The sequence below is a fragment of the Protopterus annectens genome, chromosome 4.part0, assembly GCF_019279795.1.
Source record: "Protopterus annectens isolate FY-2018-M chromosome 4.part0, PAN1.0, whole genome shotgun sequence".
NCBI classification, from domain to species: Eukaryota; Metazoa; Chordata; order Ceratodontiformes; family Protopteridae; genus Protopterus; species Protopterus annectens.
The window spans coordinates 762,679,318-762,698,630 of record NC_056733.1 but is presented as its reverse complement, the minus strand read 5'-3'; the positions used below and the strand labels follow the sequence as shown (position 1 = coordinate 762,698,630).

Here is a 19,313-nt window from a genome sequence, read left to right as displayed (position 1 = left end):
TTCCATTAAGCTAGTCACCAGTTCGCCCGGTACTCAGTGAGGTGCTTTCGCAGCCCCTGATGCCCACTTCGATGGATTCACAGGCCGCTACCGAGACCCGTTCAGAGTACGGTATGCTGTGAAACTCTTCTTTGACTACGGAACCTGAGGATGTCTCTACCTTGGATGGACCCAGAGCCGCTGTGCAGGCACAGGCTTCTGAGGAAGGTCTTTGCATTACTGATATTAGACACAAACCGACGACTACTTTCACGTCTTCAGTTCTCTCTAAAACTACAGAGTTTCTAAGGCCAAGAGTATGAGCTATACCTAAAAAACAGACGACCCAAACTGAAGCGCCTGCTTCCTTGCCACAATCACAAATCCTTAAAATGGCAGAAGACCTGATCATGCTGATTAGGGGAAGCCAGCCTTCCCCTGCTAAAAGAAAAAGAGACCTGTCCCCAGCAGCCTTGACTGACCCAGGAGTCCGATGACTCCGAGGTTTCAGAATATGAAGACATGCCTTTATCTGCCTGTGAGGATTCTGATGCAGAGGAATCCAGAGGATTTTTTTTTTTTGGTGAAACCCTACATACTTTGAAAGAACATTTCCACTGGGAATGCCAGGACTATCATCAGTCCAAAAATAGACTGAAGAGTATTTTTTAGATTTGCCACAACATAGACCTTTAGCTATCCCTCCTGTTCTGGATGTTGTGGATGATGTCTTTATGGAATCCAGTCTAACTCCTGATACTTTACCCCCTGCTTTAAGGAAACCAGACAGGTACTACAGAGTCCCTGACTCTCTCAAATTTATTTTCAGAAATCCTACTGCTGATCCAGAGGTCATCTCCCAAGGGCCTAAAGGAATAAAAGCAACTACAGCTAAGAATCCCACCCCTTCGGACAGGGATTCTAGAGCTTTAGACAGATGGGGTAAGAAAGTATATACTTCTGCAACTCTCCCCATTAGAGCAGTGAATTGTCAGTTCCACAACTTAAGGCCACCAAGAAGAGCCCCCACCCCTGCTTGGGACCTTAACTTTGTGCTGGAAAAGCACACGCTACCCCCTACCCCCCCCCCCGAGCCTGCAGAGTTGAAATTCCTCTCTTGGAAAACAGCCTTACTTCTGGCCATCACCTCAGCTAGAAGAGTGTCTGAGCTACAAGCACTTATGGCTGTGAAACCCTTCATTATTGTTCATGCTGACAGGGTCTCCCTCAGGACTAACCCTTCTTTTATGCCCAAAGTGGTGTCCAGTATGGCTCTCATCCAATCTTTCCATTTGTGCCCACCTTCTTCCCTAATCCTCAAAATAAGGGTGAAAGGACCCTGCACTATTTAGACGTGCAGAGACAGCTCAGATTCTACCTTGATAGGTCTAAGCCCTTCAGGAAATCTGACCAGTTACTAGTCAGCTTTGCACCAGGGGCAGAAGGCAAGGTCATATCAAAACAAACCATCTCCAAATGGATAGCACATTGTATCCATTTCTGTTACAAACATCATGGGAAACCACCCCCTCAGGAGGTCAGAACGCATTCCACTAGGGCAACTTCAACCTCTACAGCCTTTCTCAGAGAGTCCCTACCAGAGACATTCTGGAAGCTGCTACTTGGAGTTCTGTTCACACCTTCACCAAGCATTACCTCCTGCCTATCTTTTCCAAATCTAGGGTGGGTTTTACAACAGCGGTCCTGCAGGGCATTCTAGCCAGCCCCAACTCTTCTTGACTGCCTCCACCCATTCTTCAGCTTTGGGAATCAGCCAAAGTGTGATGACTGCAACAGTGAAACATGAAGAACATAGTACAGTTGTGTACACTTACCATAAATGTAGATGTTTGTGTGTATTCACTATTGCAGTCCTGGTTTTCCACCCTCCAGCCCCCTTGTCCCTCTCTCTCTCTATCTCTCTTGCTCACCCCTTACTGGGCTGTTGGTATTTACTTTTTGCTGGTGGTGTTTTTTCCACCATAACTTTAGCTCCCTATTTGGGGGCTCCAGACATTTGGGGCAAGGAAAAACTGGTGTAATGGCATTGGCTGTCTGTTTTTATACCCCTGACGACCAGACATCAGTCCTGAAGCGACAGCAACCGACACAGAAATACTAAGTCTCTGGTATTCGGGCCAACTGAGGGCTACCTGCAGGCAGATAACCCAAGTGTGATGACTGCAACAGTGAATACACTCTAACATCTACATTTATGGTAAGTGTACACAACTGTACTTTGCCTGCACCAGAAGGGAATCACCACAATGACCTTGAGTGATTTCTTCTGAGTCTTTAGAAGTACTCTGGATATTCGTGGAAAGGGTGGAAAAGCATACAGTAACATTCCTAAGAAAAAGAAAATGCATTTGTCTTCCAGACCTTCTTACATGGAGTTTGGCTAGAGGAAAACCTTGCTAGCTGATTGTTCAGAGATGAGGCAGTGACATCTACTTAAGGAACTCCCCACGGATAGATCTAATCTTGGAAGACACCCTGATCTAGTTTCTATTCCTTACTGCCTACCCTTGTCCTGCTCAGCCTGTCTGCCACACAGTTTTGCTGTGATAGAATGTAGGATGCCTGTTGGATAAGAATGTGTTGTGAAGCTATATCCTAAGCTAGCATGGCTAGCCTGCAGGGGTACGACCTGGTTCCCCCTTGCTTGTTGATGTATCACATGACTGCGGTATTGTCTGTAACACCCTGAAGGGGTCCTGGGGACTAAAGATGATTCAGAGTTGAGTACCTTGATCAGGGCAGGCTTCCCTTTTTCTTTATGTGCATGTTTTGGTCCTTAGTGTCCCACACACCTTGCACTTTTATTCCTCCGGAAACTGCTCCCAAAGCAAAGTCTCAGGTGTATGTGTTGACTGACTGCTTTGAAACAGGTAGGAAGAAGGGGAGACCTGGATTTTAGGGGTAGTTGATGTCTCCACCAAGTGATTTGTCTTTTGACAGACCTCAGCTCTTGGATTTGAAATAACAGAGTGTTAGCACTGGGGACAAAGAGACTTCAGATACCATTGTATCTTTCTCACATGGAGCCTTACCAGGGGTATCATGAGAATCATAGAAATCTTGAGACCCAACCCTCATAGTGGCTGAAGTCTGAATGGAAAACCCTAGGAATAAATATAGATATAGATCTGTTTTTTTTTTTTCCTGTGGAAGAAAAGCTCTTTGAACTGTGGTGTCCAATTGGCATCCCAGAAATGCAATCCTGTGAGAAAGAGTTTGAAAGTTCAGTTGGAATCCCAGCTTGTGTAAGAGATCTGTCACCTAAAAGAGACGTTATGCTTTGAAAAAGAATGCAAAGATAAGTAAGTCATCTAAATATGGAAACCTGTGGATACCCTGTATCCTGCAGTAAGCTGTAACTGGAGCTAGACACTTTGATAACATTCTCTTGGTGCAGTGCATAGTCCAAAGGGCAAGGCGGATAATGGATAACTGATGATGTGGTCAAGACAAACAGAACCATAACAAACGCCTGAAATCTGAATGAATAGGGATGTGATGATAAGCATATTTTGAATCTAGTGTAACCAGGAAACGTGAATGAGGAAAAAGAGGTAACAGATTGTGAAGTGACACCATTTTGAATTTGGGCACCGTCACAAAAAGGTTAGGTATGAATGATCCAAAACTGGTCTCCAGGCATTTTCTTCCTTTGACGTTAAAAATATTCTTGAATAAAACCCCTTTCCCATCTGGGAAGGGAGAACTGGTTCTATCACTCCCTGGAACAGCATGTGATGAAGGACAAGTGGAAATAAGAGTTTGGCCTGGAGGATGAGGAATTGCCTCCTGGAAAGAAGGAATTTCCTGCCATTGCCATCTGTAACATTGATGAATGGCCTGCAGAACCCATTTGTCTGAAACTGTGACCCCCCTCTACCCTGGCAACCCCTTTTGTCTTCCAAAAAGTCTGAATTTCCTCGTTTCTCTTTGGCAGCAAAGTCCCTTAAGTAGTTGTTCTGACTTATTGGACGGTCTTTGGTTTTGGGAGTTTCCAGAATTCATCGTGGAGCCCCCTTGCCATTTTCGCTTAAAACATATGTCTGTCTGCAAAATTGGATGAGAATTAGAGAGTCTCTTGAAAATTTTTAAAATGGAGGGCTGTAAAAGAGATTCTGTGTATCTGCTTACCCCGTTCATCACACTTGTTATCATCTCTTGCAGCAGGGGAGCCAAAAACTAAATCTCTACCCAAAGGAGAATTTAAAATCTCATTTATGACATCATCTGGGAGGTTCTGAGAATGCAGCCATACAGACCTCCTCAAACCAGTACCAGTGGCCATAGCCATTGAAGAAGTATCAACACAGTCGTACACACACTCTCTATGCAATGGATAGTGACTTGAATAATAGAAGAAATTAAATTATTTAAAGCACATTTTTCCTCACAAGAAGAAAATGCAGACAAAACATTCTTCATACTTTAAGAGTTAGTCAGGATAAACCTTAACATACCAGCCTGAAAGTACAAAATTCTGAAAATTAAATTTGCAGAAGCAGCATACTCTTTTTGCCATTCTTATCCGTAATCTTTCCATCCTTATCAGAAATACAGAAATAGAATTGGAATTAACTAAGAGTTTAACAGCAGAAGGATTAGCTAAAGCTATAGCTGTTGGATCAGGTTTGGGAAGAGTGTATAAAAACTTAGAAGACTGAAGACATTTTTATATTCTGTCTGCCTTTTTAGGAGCAGTTGGCTGACTTGTCAGTAAAATTACAGACAGTAACACACATGTCCTCCAAGGCAAACAAAACTCGAGGAATAAGTGCAGGTTCTGGAAATTCCTTCTATAACGGCTCATAGTAATTCTCTGAGAGACTGAGAAACCTCAGTCCTTGACTCTCATTGACATGTTCTAGAAATAATTTCAGGGAGAATCAGAAATCTGAGGAAAAAGAACCTGTATATGTCCCTTCATCCTCCTGTCCAGATTCAGTCTTGAATCTCTTCAGGAAGTGTAACATCCCTCTTTTTTACCAGAAACTACCTTGCAAGAAGTATCAGTAGCCTGAATTAAACCCTGAGCCAGACCCAGTAAACTAGTCTTGTCAAGGTAAATTGGAGGAGAAGTTGATACATATTTAGTTTTCTGCTTCTTTTTGATAGGAAAAATGGGGTCAACAGTGATCAGTGACGAGCAGCAGCTTCCCTGGGAGATGGGCATAACATTCTGAGAAAACAGGGAAGCCTTTCCTGTTCCCTCACCCAGGACTGACAAGAGTCACTCTCCCTTGCCCATTGAGTGGACCTCACCAGCTGCAGGGGGTGTAGCTAACCCCTGTTCATAGTCTGTCTAGGTGCTACACCAGAGGGATCCAGGGTAAAAGATGAGTGGTATGAGGTACAACAAATGGCCACAGCAGAGCCACCCACCTACGGCTGTGGCAAATTGCTAGCCTGCTGTGGTGGCAAAGTCTGTTTGCTTAACTTTTTGTGACTGAAAAAAGGACCGACAGTTTGTTCCGTGGTCATTCCAAAAATGGTCCCAGAGAAAACAAGTAGCAAATACCAGTAAAAATAAAAAGTCTTTAAAAGTCACTCCCTCCCTAGACAAATACAGTAAAAAGAACTTCAAACACTTCACCAGCCGCACAAAGTACAATAAACACAATTTCTCCACAGGGGAAAAAAAATAGTTTTCAGTTACTTTAAACACCTTTTAAAGTGACAGGGAAAAAAAGTGCTTCTGTATAAAAGTACAGTACAGTCTTGTGACATTCGGTTAGAACACAGACTCTTAGCTTTAAAATAACTTCCTTGAAGAGAACAGTGTAAATAATAAGCAAAATTATTAAATGGAAGTCCCCCCCCAAAAGGGCACTTATTTGCCCAGCAAAGAACCAGCACAAGACGACCGTTGATCCTTGAAAGCCTCAAAGGAGTGTACTGTTCGGTGGCAGTTCAGCTCTAAAGGGCTTGGCACCCAGACTTGTCTTTTAGTTGTCACACCTTGAGCTGCCCGACAGTTTGGGCATGTGGAAGATGCCCTTAAGCTTTGGAAGCTGTCCAGCAGTTATATCCTTGGCAGGATATAATCCGTATAGTCAAGGTCTACTGCAGCAGTGATCAATATGATGAACATCTGCTAGATCAAAAAGACCCGAAAGTGAGTCATCTGCAACAAATAAGGTGTATGTATGTGTATATATAATAATTTCCGATTCTTATGTAGTGCATTCTTGAGCATATTCAGTTGTTTGCCTGCTTAGCAGTGTCTTTGTTCCATGCATTTCCTGTTAGTTTCTCATCACATAAACTCTAAAAGTGGATCGTATTGAAAAGCTGACAAAATACAAAAGTTAGGGTTCCAAACAAAGCTCTTCACACTAAGAATGTAACCAGTTTGAGTTATTTGTTATTATGACTTGTGTATTTTTCACATTTTTCTGTCAGTCTTTTAGTATCTGGTTTGAGGTTATTTGATGACTTTTCAGAAGTTTTTTTGTCTCCTCCCATTTCACCAAATATTGTTTTTAGTCACAATCCTTCCCATTATAGCCTTGTTTTCTTGGATTTACTAAAGAAACACAAAGTGTTTAATTTAGAGATCTGTGCTGGTTTACAGCAGTTGAAATGAAACACACTTGTTATAGATTGTTCATTTTGGTGTAGAGTGAGTGAGGTGCAAACAGCAGCCTGCAAGTGCTAAGTAGAGGTAAAGAGAAGTTAGTATTAAACTGAATCGGTCTTTCTCTCTGGGGTTAGTGCTATTGATCTTATAGTGGGGTTTGATTTCAGCCTAGACGGCTGGACTCGCATTTTAATTGGCGTGACTAATATTGGCTGTACTGGCTTCAAGAGTTGGGGGGTAATCAATACACGTTTCAAGGTGCAAAATAAGTACTTTTTTCAGCCTTTAAATGATGTGTCACAAGGCAACTTATTAACCTTTCTTACTGTTGGTAGTTTATGGTAGTAGGATTGCTTTTTTAGTAAGGCATTGTAGTTGATTTTATTCACCGGGTGTTTTTAAAATCTTATTTTCAGGTAGTAGAAAGTTTAAAGTACATTAAAGTGAAGAGGAGGGAATTGCTAACTTGCTGTGTGACTGTTTCATCCTTGTAGTTAAGTGGTCAGGATTCTGCTTTTTTAATGAAAGGGATATATGGTTAGACAAATTGTTAGTCTTTGAAGTATCTTAGCAACTGGGATGTTCCCCTTATTTGTTTTGCTGTGCTCGTGTCATCATGTTTATTCTACTTCATCATATGTGTTAACATTTTTGTTATCTATACTGATGCTGTGGAAGTCAGTTGTGAAAAAATGAGCCAAATAATTTTAAACAGATATGAATGTGATACAGTTTACAGCATTAGTAATAATGGAGCATGTCTGTTCAGTCATCAGGAGCCAAATTACTTTTTAGGTTTCATAATGATTACTGTTAGCACTAATGAAAATGCTGTTTTTAAAGATATACCGCATGCAGTACTGTTCTTTTGATTGAATTTATAGCATTAGTCGAGAGGCCTTGAATTGTGAATTCCTTTCTTGCATTGCAATTTATTTCCTTTTCTCTCCATCCCTTCCACTGATTTTTTTCCTTTTACTGCTGTTCTACAAGTAGTGCATCAGCCGTCACTTGCCTGTTTCTCTTTACTTCACACCACCAGTCACTACATTTGTTATCCTCATGGAAAGAGCCTAAGGACACAACTCTTCCATGTAAATAGCTGCACGTCTGCCTGTTATTTCACTGATTTTCCCCTGTGGCATCCCACCTATCTTCTATTCTGCAGTATGATGTGCCTTCTTTGGTATATCTGTGTGGTTTACCCTTGGAGGCTGCCCCTTCCTCAACTCCCATACGAGACTGTGTGCAAACGAAGTACTGTAGGAACATCTGACACTCCTCTCATTTGTCTGTGATCTTAAAATAGTGCCTCAAGGTGATCAGAGTACAACTTTATTATCAATACTGTCTACGTGTAGAACCAGCATTGGTTGCCATTTCTTTTGGTGTCCTGTCAGATGTGTGAAGTGTTGTGAGTGGAAAGTGATCCACTTGTTCATTTTGGTGCTGTAGCAGCTGAGAAAGATGAGCTGTTAAGGCATGGTGCATTTAAGTAGTTAACTAGACCCAGTCCATAAAGGCAAGTAAACTGTATATGGGTAGTTGAAAGTAGCTGACCAGACAGTATTTCTCTGGAAAGTGAGAGGAAATAGAATGCCCAGAGAAACACACACACACACACACACACACACACACACACACACACACGAGATGTGGGAAAAACGTGCAAACTCCACACAGTCTCCACAGGTTAGGTTTGAATCTCTGACACTGAAGCTGTGTGATAAAAACCTTGAGTATTGAGCAGTGGTACCTCCAAGTTAATTTCAGGTATTATCACATGAGAAGATCCACAAAATCTTTTCAACATTAGGTGTCTAGCACTCAATTTTTGTATCATAAAAGTTGTTTGCATAGACTTTCTTGCATGTTTGTTAAGCAGTTATTTAATGTGGTATTTACTGTTGAAGCAGTCATGTGAGATTGCAGAGATTTCTCAGGTTTTATGTTCTTTCCTCCTTTGGTTGGCTGGGCTACCTTTAATAGTGCAGTAGCTAAGCATTCACTGTGCATGTTGACTGCCCTTCTTGAATTATCTGTAGAGCATTAGCACATTATTTTAGAGAGGCGCACACTGTCTGCATGAAAGACATCCACCTTCCCTAAATTTTTGGGGGGTGTTCCCAGGCACAACAGGAAGGTGATGATTTCTCTGTAACGTTGGGCAATGTGGGATACCCTTAGCTTTCACATTCAAAGGAGTGCTTGGTATACTATATAGCAAGCTTTTTCGCCTTCAGCTGAAGGTGCAAAACCAGGCAGGGGTTGGCTTTCATTTTCAAATTTGCCTTCTCCTAAAAGGGGGTAAGCGAATGACTTCATAGATGTAACAATGCTTCAGTAAGCTAATCTTTATTTGGTAAGGTGCTAGGAAAGCAGTTAATGCCCTTCAGTGCATACATGATTTACACAGTAAACACATACTCTGGAGGGCATTATTCCGCTTATAGGCTGGCTATCTCTTAAATTGTTTTGTATTTGTTTTTCTTTATTACTATATTTTTTTTATATATTTTAGTTGTAAAATGGTTCCTCCTCCTCCTAATGTTTCAGACTTGATGTAGTATATGTAATTGTTGTTGGAGGAAGTATTTTACATCCAAAATATAAGTTATGTAAGTATTTAATGTCTACATACACAAACTCACACCTTAATTTTGCTCAGTGTGAGTTATATCTATCATTATCTCGCGTATCAGTATATCCAGTAGTTTGGGATTTCGGCTCTAAGATTACTTGGGTAGTCGGGACACCCACAAAGGAGACTTGTATAACTAAACCAACGTTCTTCTCCTAGAAGAATTTCAGGTTGTAGAGTAGTATAGAGAAATCAAAGACTGTGAAATTCACTCAGTAGTGTCAGACATAAGAGTTTTGTACCATAGTGCTTCTCTGTTTGATTTTCTGTTAAATCAACAATGATTAAAGTCAGTCAGTAATGTAGAGTGCGAAAAGCAGAAACCTGATCTCACCGCAATGAAGGTAAAGTACTGAGCGGTTGCTGTTTAACAAACTTCCTAAATCCACAGTTCAAAGAAATTGTCGGCAGCCGTAGCAAAAGTAAAACTCTTCTTTATTATGAATGTATTTGAGAGGTAAGCGCTTTCGCGTGGTCACAGCCACGCTTCATCAGACAAATGAAGATTCTACAATAAAGTGCTTATATACTACATAAATTATATAAATTAATTAAAACCAAGCTCTATGTAATTAGGTACCTCATTAGACATTTAAAGCAGCAATTCTTAGCTCCCAAGATCAACCGACAAACTATCGGAAGCATTGCTTTCATTAATGATAAATACAGATTCTAAAATAATACAGATTCTAAAATAAATCTTGAATATAACTCATGATACAGTTTGTAAAAAGTGTAAATATACGATATATAATGAGTTAGACAAACAAACAACCATAGAACTTAATGTAGTTCAACTATAACTCTGCGCTTAGGTGAAATAAATGAAAGCAATGAAAACACTGCGTAACTGAAAGCTGACAGGTATAGCCCTAGAAAGACTTATTTGCGGTTGCCAATGCAACTGAACAAATGAGTAAACATTTAAACATTTAAAGAACTTAATGCAGTTCAGCAGTTAGTCCATATTTAGACAAAAGGCAATAGGAACCTTGCGCATCAAAATGCTAATAGAAATAATGCTGGGTGAGCGTTTATGCGGTTACCATCGTAACCGGAGCTTACATTCATTTAATATGAAATATTTAAAAATGTACACCAGATTGTATATATAATAAGTTTAAACAAACAAACAATCATATAACTTGATGTAATTCAACTATAACTCTGTGCTTAGGTGAAATAAATAAAAGCAATGAGAACACTGCGCAACTAAAAGCTGACAGGTATAGCCTTAGAAAGACTTGTTTGCGGTTGCCAATGCAACTAAACAAACAAGTAAACATTTAAAGAACTTGGTGCAGTTCAACAGTTAGTCCATGTTTAGAAAATAGGCAATAGGAACCTTGCGTATCAAAATGCTAATAGATATAATGGTAGGTGATCATTTATGCGGTTATCATCGTAACCGGAGCTTACATTCATTTAACATGAATTATTTAAAAGTGTACACCAGATTTCTATTAAAGCATTTCTAAGAATATATTTGTACTTAAAACACCATTATAAATACATAGTTGCTGTGAGTTCTATCGATATCTTTTTAAAACAAATAAAATCATTTAAATAGTTTTACATACTTGATTAAGTCTTGCTATAAAAATATTGTTAAAACATCAAAAGATACAACTCAGGGCTCAAACCAAGTGACATAAAAGTATATCACAGACCAAATAGGGCCCGAAGCAAAGTCTAATGAAATGTGCTAGTGACTTGAAGCATGAACGTACCCAGTAGGGCTCAAATAACATAGCAATATAGCAATATATAGCAATGCTAAAAAGTACTAAAAAATGGTACCATACAGATAAGAGTACATAAATAAATAAATCCGTATTAAAATTAATCAATGGTTAGAGTTTATATAACAGGATGCTCACTTTGCATTAAAGCTAATAGACAAAATCTATTTAGGTAAAAATAATTTGATTTAATTTAATATAACTTAGATCCAGGAATATAACTATATGTTAGAACATATAAGTATTAAATATAAACTTAGCTAAATATACTAGTTGCCCATAAGGTACAAAACATATGCCCTTCAGTGCATACATGATTTACACAGTAAACACATACTCTGGAGGGCATTATTCCGCTTATAGGCTGGCTATCTCTTAAATTGTTTTGTATTTGTTTTTCTTTATTACTATATTTTTTTTATATATTTTAGTTGTAAAATGGTTCCTCCTCCTCCTAATGTTTCAGACTTGATGTAGTATATGTAATTGTTGTTGGAGGAAGTATTTTACATCCAAAATATAAGTTATGTAAGTATTTAATGTCTACATACACAAACTCACACCTTAATTTTGCTCAGTGTGAGTTATATCTATCATTATCTCGCGTATCAGTATATCCAGTAGTTTGGGATTTCGGCTCTAAGATTACTTGGGTAGTCGGGACACCCACAAAGGAGACTTGTATAACTAAACCAACGTTCTTCTCCTAGAAGAATTTCAGGTTGTAGAGTAGTATAGAGAAATCAAAGACTGTGAAATTCACTCAGTAGTGTCAGACATAAGAGTTTTGTACCATAGTGCTTCTCTGTTTGATTTTCTGTTAAATCAACAATGATTAAAGTCAGTCAGTAATGTAGAGTATTAAGAAGAGTTTCATACATATTACTGATTAGCGTGCTGATGGGAGTGTGCGTCACTCCCCCAATGCTTTCACTTACACACACACACACATTTTTAATTGTACACTGTCTAAACAGCATTTTGCCATTTAAAAAGTGTAAAAATGGCCTCTGTTTTTTTTTTTTTTTACTGTACAAGCTTCTTAGCAGCTTAATTTAATAGTGTGGAGTGACAGACTTGTTTTTCAGAGGGCATTACCTGTTCATTAATACCCCTTCTGGAGAACTAGAAGCACTGTTAGTATATGAAAAATCTGAGGGACATCCACTTAGTTTTTATTCTTCGATATAGAGATTGCTATTCTAGCAGAATTCAGCCATTTATTGCTGAGCAAGGTGGGAGAATTGGAGGGGGGGGGTTCCGTGATCAGGAGGGTGGTTTCCCTGGAGTGGGGCTCTTCCACTGTACGCTTTGGTTGGGTTGGCCTCTGTGGTTTCCCTGGGTGTGAGGGGCTCAGCTGTATTGTTTCTGATGGTGCGGGACTGAGTTTGCACGGTTCCCTGAAAAAAAAAAAAAAGGAAAGGGCCTTGTGAGAGGTGATAGCACAGGAAATGGACACTTTTTAGCAGCTGTAGACACTTTTGGGGTTACTGAATTATGCCTGAAGAATTGTAACTATTGGGGAGATTCTTTATGTGGAGATTGGCTGCAGAAAAAGGACAGGATGTTTTAAATCCTATGACAGAATTAAGACCACTGAGGAGATGTATTGGATCTAAAGTTACAGCTTACTTTCATCCAAAATTTCATTGGGGTAGTTGGTGTGTCAGAAGACCAACCAGTGGATGAAGGCAGAACTGTACCCAAGTAAAGAAATAAGAACAGGTTTGGGGAAAGTATGTAGTTGAAAGTGGTTTTATGGACTTTGACCACAGGAAGTGATTAAGGAAGAGTTGGGGAGTGTCACATATGGTAGAAGCAGTAATGTTGCTGGGTAACAGATGGATCTTCTGCTTGGAACAGGTCTGACAACACTGGGTGGTGCATATATTACATAGTCATTTGGTCAGGGTGTGGCTTAATGGACAGGCTAATAAGATATTTCACATCACACTGTGTAGCACTGAATGCAACTCTAAGAGCTCAACCATGTGCAAGGACTATGTAACTCATAGCTGACTTATTACTTCCTCGTTCAACTAAGCTCATTTGAGGCAACTGGTCCAAATGCAGGATTATTTGCAAACCAGGTGCCATGTAATTTATGGGGACACTTGGGAGGTAGAAAAGGAGAAAGATGGTTAAGTCTTTAGCAACGTGGCCAGAGTCTTGATACGTGAAAGGGTAGAGCACGTAACTGAAGCAAGGCAGTCACAGGCGTGGACAGTCATAAGTCCTGTCTCAGTTGAACAGTTTAGAACTTCCATGTTGTCTGCGTCTGAGGTGGGTTTGATTTAGGGAAAAATTGTTACATATGATAGCCTTTAACTGATTTCAGAGGACTGTGAAATGGAGATTCATTTCTAAGGCATTTCAGGTCTGGAAAATGCTGAAGGTCTGAGGCAAGGTAATGATGACAGGAAGAAGACAAAACATGGCCTACAGATCAACAAATCCTGAATTCATGAGCAGTAATTCCAGATGTTTGCTGCAGAAAATGCAAGATTTGCTGTTTTTCTTAATGGTGCTCTTTGGACACTTTAGGGTTTCAAAGTTGGTGCGGTTGACTAAAGACATCCCGTAGTCTTGTTAATTTTGCCATTAACTTATGTCAGAATAACTGAAGATGGGGTATGTTCATTCTTCTCTAAGTTCTAAACAGATTAGAATGTTAAAGGGCAGTGCTTATGTATAGCTGCAGGCACAAGCTAGCCTACACTGGTACATAACAGGATAGCTGCAGCAATACAGAGCCTTGCAGAGAACCCAACAGGACTCCTGTTGTCATCAAGATAGGGTCACGTGCACACTCAAAATAGGCTGTTTGACACAAGGCAATAGAATCCGTTGGTTTAGATGTTAGCATGTACCCTGCACACTCATTTAGGATAGGCACAGTTTAACATGCCCAAAAGGCAACAGCAAAAGAACATTAAAATGTTGGGCCACTGAATGTTTGGAATACATAAATGTACTTGCATGAACGACTGCTTGAAGTGTGTGTATATAATTTTTTTTTCTGTTTCATCTTTGGTAAAGCCAGCAAGGAGGTTTTGGTTAGCAGAAAATTCCTGTATTAAGAGACTAAGGCAATGCTTTAATCATAAAGAAATTTATAACAACCTGTTTTTAGTGGTAAGCAATATTCTGTAAGATGGGTAATAGTCTGAAGAATGATGTGGAAGGTTGCAAGGTAAAGGGGGCACTGTGAGCAATAGGACAACCCTGACAAAGTTCTGTTTCACGTTGATGGTACCGTTTTAGTCTTGGTTTCTGCAAAGGAGTTAGAAATTATCATAAAACAGGAGTTATCAGTGTTAAATGCCCCGTGTATGGCTGGTGTGGTCTGAGGAAATATAGAGTATAAAATTACATCAGGCCAATTCAGAGAAGGCAGCTGAGAGTCTCAGGTGAGGATTGAATGCAGTCGGGAGCAAAATGTAGCTGACTGTGGAGATGTTCTTCGTGTTTCACTGTTGCAGTCATCACACTTGGGTTATCTGCCTGCAGGTAGCCCTCAGTCGGCCCGAATACCAGAGACTTAGTATTTCTGTGTCGAATGCTGTCGCTCCAGGACTGACGTCAGGTCGTCAGGGGTATAAAAACAGGCAGCTGGCGCCATTATATCGGTCTTTCTTGCTGAGGACCTCGAAGCAGAAGCAGTTCGCAACTGCCGGTCGGCCACTACCTGAATTTTTGTTTACGAATTAAATAATCCTGAAGTCTTCTAAAGCGAAGTACCCCGTTGGGGATAATTTATTTATTTTTTTCCTCTAACCGATGTCAGAAAAGTTAATTGTCTTGCCTGTGGAAAGCAAATACCTCACAGAGATTTTCATTCTTACTGTGTCACCTGTTTAGGCCCAGACCACGACGTACCTCATTGTCGGTTTTGTGCCTTGTTTAATGCCCGAACTATTCGTCGTCAGGCTTTCTTTGTCGCTAAATTCTTTTGCTCTCGATCTCCGTATTCTGAAATGGCTTCAGTAAGCCATCCGACTACCGATATTCCAAAAAAAGTAAGGATAAAGACAGAGACATACCGCATAGGTCCAGAGCTGCCAACGACGCTTCTGTTAAGCTAGTCGCCAGTCCGCCGGTACTCAGTGAGGCTCTTTCACAGCCCCTGATGCCCACTTTAGTGGATTCGCAGGTCTCCACCGAGACCCATTCGGAGTCCGGTATGCCACGAGACTCTTCTTCGACTATGGAACCTGCGGATGTCTTTACCTTGGATGGGTCCAGAGCCGCTGTGCAGGCACCGGCTTCTGTGGCAGTTCTTCGCTCAACCGATGTTCGACTCAAACCAACAACTTCTTTTTTAACCACAACTACTGAGTTTCTTTGGCTCAGAGTATGCACTACACCTAGAAAACCGAAAGCCAAAGTGCATGCACCCTGCTCCCATACTACAAAAACAAATGCTTAGAATGGCAGAAGACCTTATTACGCGATTAGGGGAAGTCCGCCTTCCCTTGCTAAGAGAAAAAGAGACCAGTCCCCTACAGCTTCTAAAGACCAGGAGTCCGATGACTCTGAGATTTCTGATTATGAAGACATGCCCTTATCTGCTTATGAGGATTCAGATGCAGAGGAATCCATTCCCACTGCCTCCCCTCCAGAGGATTTTTCTTTTGGTGAAACCTTGCATACCTTGAGAGCATTTCCACTGGGAATGCCAAGACTGTCCTCAGTCCAAAAAGAGACTCAGAGAATTCCTAGAGTTGCCTCAGCACAGGCCTTTAGCAATACCCCCTGTCCTGGATGTTGATGATGTTTTTTATGGAATCCAGTCTTACTCCTGACACTACCTCCTGCCCCAGGAAACCAGACAGGTACTACAGAGTACCTGACACTCACAAATTTTGTTTTCCCAGGGTATTGAGCGCATCCCGTGGGGTTTCCAGCTGTTTTTCTTTGTTGGTTTGTTTACGGGAGTCTCAAAAAAAGTTCATGGGCAGTCTTGTTTTTAGAGCGTTTTTAAATAGTGAATAATTATAGGCATTGTGGGACATGCATTTTCCCGGTATTGTTTTTTGCCGGTGATCCCTTGCTTGGGACAATCAACCACTGGTAAGAGTGTCGATTGATGCTAGGGTTTAATGGGCAAGCGGTGAGATTGCTTGATTGTGCTAGGTTAGTTTTTGGCAAACGGTGTGATTATAATAAGCCTAAGTAAAGCGAAGACAGGATGAAGAAGTAATTTGGAATCTTTGGTTATTAGACAATGCAGTGGATCCATTTCGGCCGCCCGACGCTTTACTAGTCTGATAGTCTGGAACAGGACAGGATGGCTCAAGTTTTAGAAGGTTCATCAGGAAACCTTGATTTTACGTGATTTGGTATTCTCCTTACCTGTCAGGCTGAAGGGGCCTCTCAGGTTACTATTCAGGGCTCTTTGACTAGAGACAGGACCCTTCTGCTTCTTCTTCTAGGGCTCCCTTCCCTTAGAGGTTTGATCCTAAGCCTGGCTCTGGAGTTGCTCCTACCAGACTTTCTTTAGGGTCTGTACAGGCCCATGCCCCTCCTGAATGGCAGGCCCAGAGATTTTGATTTTAGAGGTTGGCATGCCCTTGGATAAGAATGATTTGATTTCTTCCAGAGTTGGAAATTTTCTTTTTCCTCTCAGAGGCCCAGAGGAGTCTTCTGCTGAGGGATATTTTTCATTTTCCTTTTTATTCAGATTCGATCACGGAGGCTGCTCAGATACATTTTTTCCAATTGACTTTTCATTTTCAGAGACCTTAAAGAGGCTTAGGGGAACATTTTTAACTGGGATTTAAGAGATTACTCAGTAGAGCCAGAGGCTTTGAGTTACAGGAGGAAGGATGAGGATTCCTTGGCTCCAGGAAGTAGTTTTCCTTGTTGTTCTAATTGTTTTCAGAGTCATGCATATTTTCAGAGGCTCCTCCTTTACCAGTTAAAATTGAGACAGGTAGGGCAGGGTACTTGATTCTCATAAATGCCTAAGGTTAGAGTCGAAGGGGAAGGACAGAAACCCTCTCTTCCCAAGGGCCTAGGGTGTTAAGATGGCTGTTGTAAAGAATCTGGTTCCTAGTCACCAAAAGGAGGCTGTTAGGTTGTGCAGATGGGAGTAAGAAATCCTCTGCCTCTTCTAACCAGCAAATAAGGGCTTTAATGGATGCTTTTCAAATTTCTATAAAGTAATCAGAATTTCCTCCTTGGTTTCTAACAAAATGAAAAATTGAATTGCTTTGAAGTGTGGTAAGAGAATTTAAAGTGGCTTCTTGCTCTGAGCTGGGAGATACTGCATGTGCCATTACAATGTTTCACAAATGCAGAGCTGCTAGAGTGGCTGCCACTGGTTAAGTTCTAGAATTGGATGCCTGGCAGCCAAAGTAGGAATTCTCTGAACTTATGTGCTGTGTATCTGAATGTGAAATTTTCCAAGTGGCGTTAAGAAAGTCCTCCTGTGGAGTCTGGAAGTGTAGAGAGGACAGTAGTCTTTTAGGAGGTAAAGTGGCTTCTGTTCACTGTCTGAAAGTGCATGTGCTTGTGGCCTGCTAACTCTGCCAAAGTACCCTAGGGGCAGAGCCAGAATTGGAGTGGTCAGTGGTGTTGGCAGGCTTTAGCCTGCTCCAATCCTAGAACCAAGAGTAGGGCCTGCTGGGCTGCAGGGTGAAACATAGGGCTTTTCCTTTTATGTGCCCTCCCTGCATTTTCAGCTACCTGCCCTGGGAGCCTGGCAGCTCCTTTAAGCTAGCTGTTATTTTCAAATTGGTTTTAGCTTGCCCCCTGAAAGGGTGTTGGCTCCGGTAAACGTTTTTCTTGCTTTTATTTCCTATAGTCAAAGGTATTCAAGGTAGGTATGTTGTATTTTTCCTTCTGCAGACTTTTTTCTACAATTGTGCTTCTTCACTTCTATGCCAGACTCTGCGACACAAAGTATTTCCATTACTTCTTCATAAAGGTTTTATTCCGCTGTAGTACCTGTTAAAGGGAGGGAACGTGGAGACTTTTTTAGGGATTTATTCCTCCACAACTCTTATACAAACATTCGGAACAAACACTTTTCCCGATTTTACAACTTTTGCCTCTGCTGGGAGATCCCAAAGAAGTAACTCTGGATCTTCTACTCGTTTTATTCTCACTGTTCTATCAGGCCCCAGTTGCAGGAAGTACCTAATCTTTTCTTAGCTGAATTTACATTTTTCTTCATCTAAAAGCCCTTTGGCTTATCTGCCGCTTGTGTTCATTTGGAGTTCTGGCTCCAGTGACTTCTTGATTGCCTTTGGAAGCCTACAGGGCTTATCCTTATTTGAATTTGATTGCTGCCTGTAAGTTGCACAACTTTCAGGACGGAAGGCTCTTCACCTATTTATCTTGAGTAGTGTGTTAAGATACCTAGAGCAGACAAGTGTAATATTCAAAGTAAAGTATAGTCTCCTACCCTGAGTAGTGCTTATTGCTTTCTGGGTGTGAGACTAAGATATACTTCCCAGTCTTGGCCCGGACTCAAGACAAAAAGTTTCAAAAAATTCTTTGAAAATGTCCAAATGTCTCTACAGGACCCCAAGACAACAGAAAAAAGCCCTTACCTTCTTGTTCATTTCTATTTGTATCCTGGTCCCATGCAATGCCAGTCTTCAGCCAAAGCTTTCATGTGTCCTCTCAGTCTGCATGGACACTCCTGCCAGTCATATAAGCACTGTGGTTCGTATACCTTGCAAATCTTCAGGAATTTTATGGTAGGCTCATCAAGTCACTTAAACAAGGGACTCTGTGACCAGAGACCCGACAAAGATTCTTTTGGATGGCTCAGGACAGGAACTTAGGAAGAAGCTCTCAATGGGAACACAGAATTGCCAAGACCGTGGCCTGCCAGCAGTCGACAGACTTCAATCAACTTGAGATTCTAACGGAAGTGACATGTTGCATGGCTACTTAGGAACACGGGCATTCCAGGATTTTCAACACAGGCAGCCCCCCAGGACTAATGGTTGACATCACAAAGAAACAGGGGAACTCATTAGAGCATTGCTTTGCAGACACAAGGACTCTTTACCAGACAATGCTCCAAAGGGGGAACCCTCACACTTTCTTTGCAGACAAACCAGGATTTTGTGGGAAACAGCTTCTCGTAACTCCTTGCCAGAATATGCAAGATTTCCTCCGAGACAGAACTCCCTTAGCAGAGTATTACAAAGTGATTTCAGTCGTAGGGAACTCCTGACATGAATGGATCTTCCCCATAGTGAACACCAGTTTGTTGGGTTTTTGCCAAAAGGTTTCACAAAGTTCTTGGAAATGACCTCTGTGGCAGGCGGCTCTGTTTCATTCATAAGCTTGCCTTTCCACCTCTACTTCTTCTGCCCAGGCTTCTCTCTTGAAC

General features: G+C 41.1%; 1 protein-coding gene and 1 non-coding gene across 6 annotated transcripts in view; both read left to right on the top strand.

The window, feature by feature from the left end:
• The window catches only part of FBRSL1 (fibrosin like 1), a 3,021,780-nt gene that overhangs the window by 2,705,451 nt on the left and 297,016 nt on the right, over window positions 1-19,313 (top strand). The window lies entirely within an intron of this gene.
• LOC122800562 lies at window positions 12,201-12,363 on the top strand. The gene has a single exon (XR_006364585.1). It is a non-coding gene; the product is annotated as a U1 spliceosomal RNA (small nuclear RNA).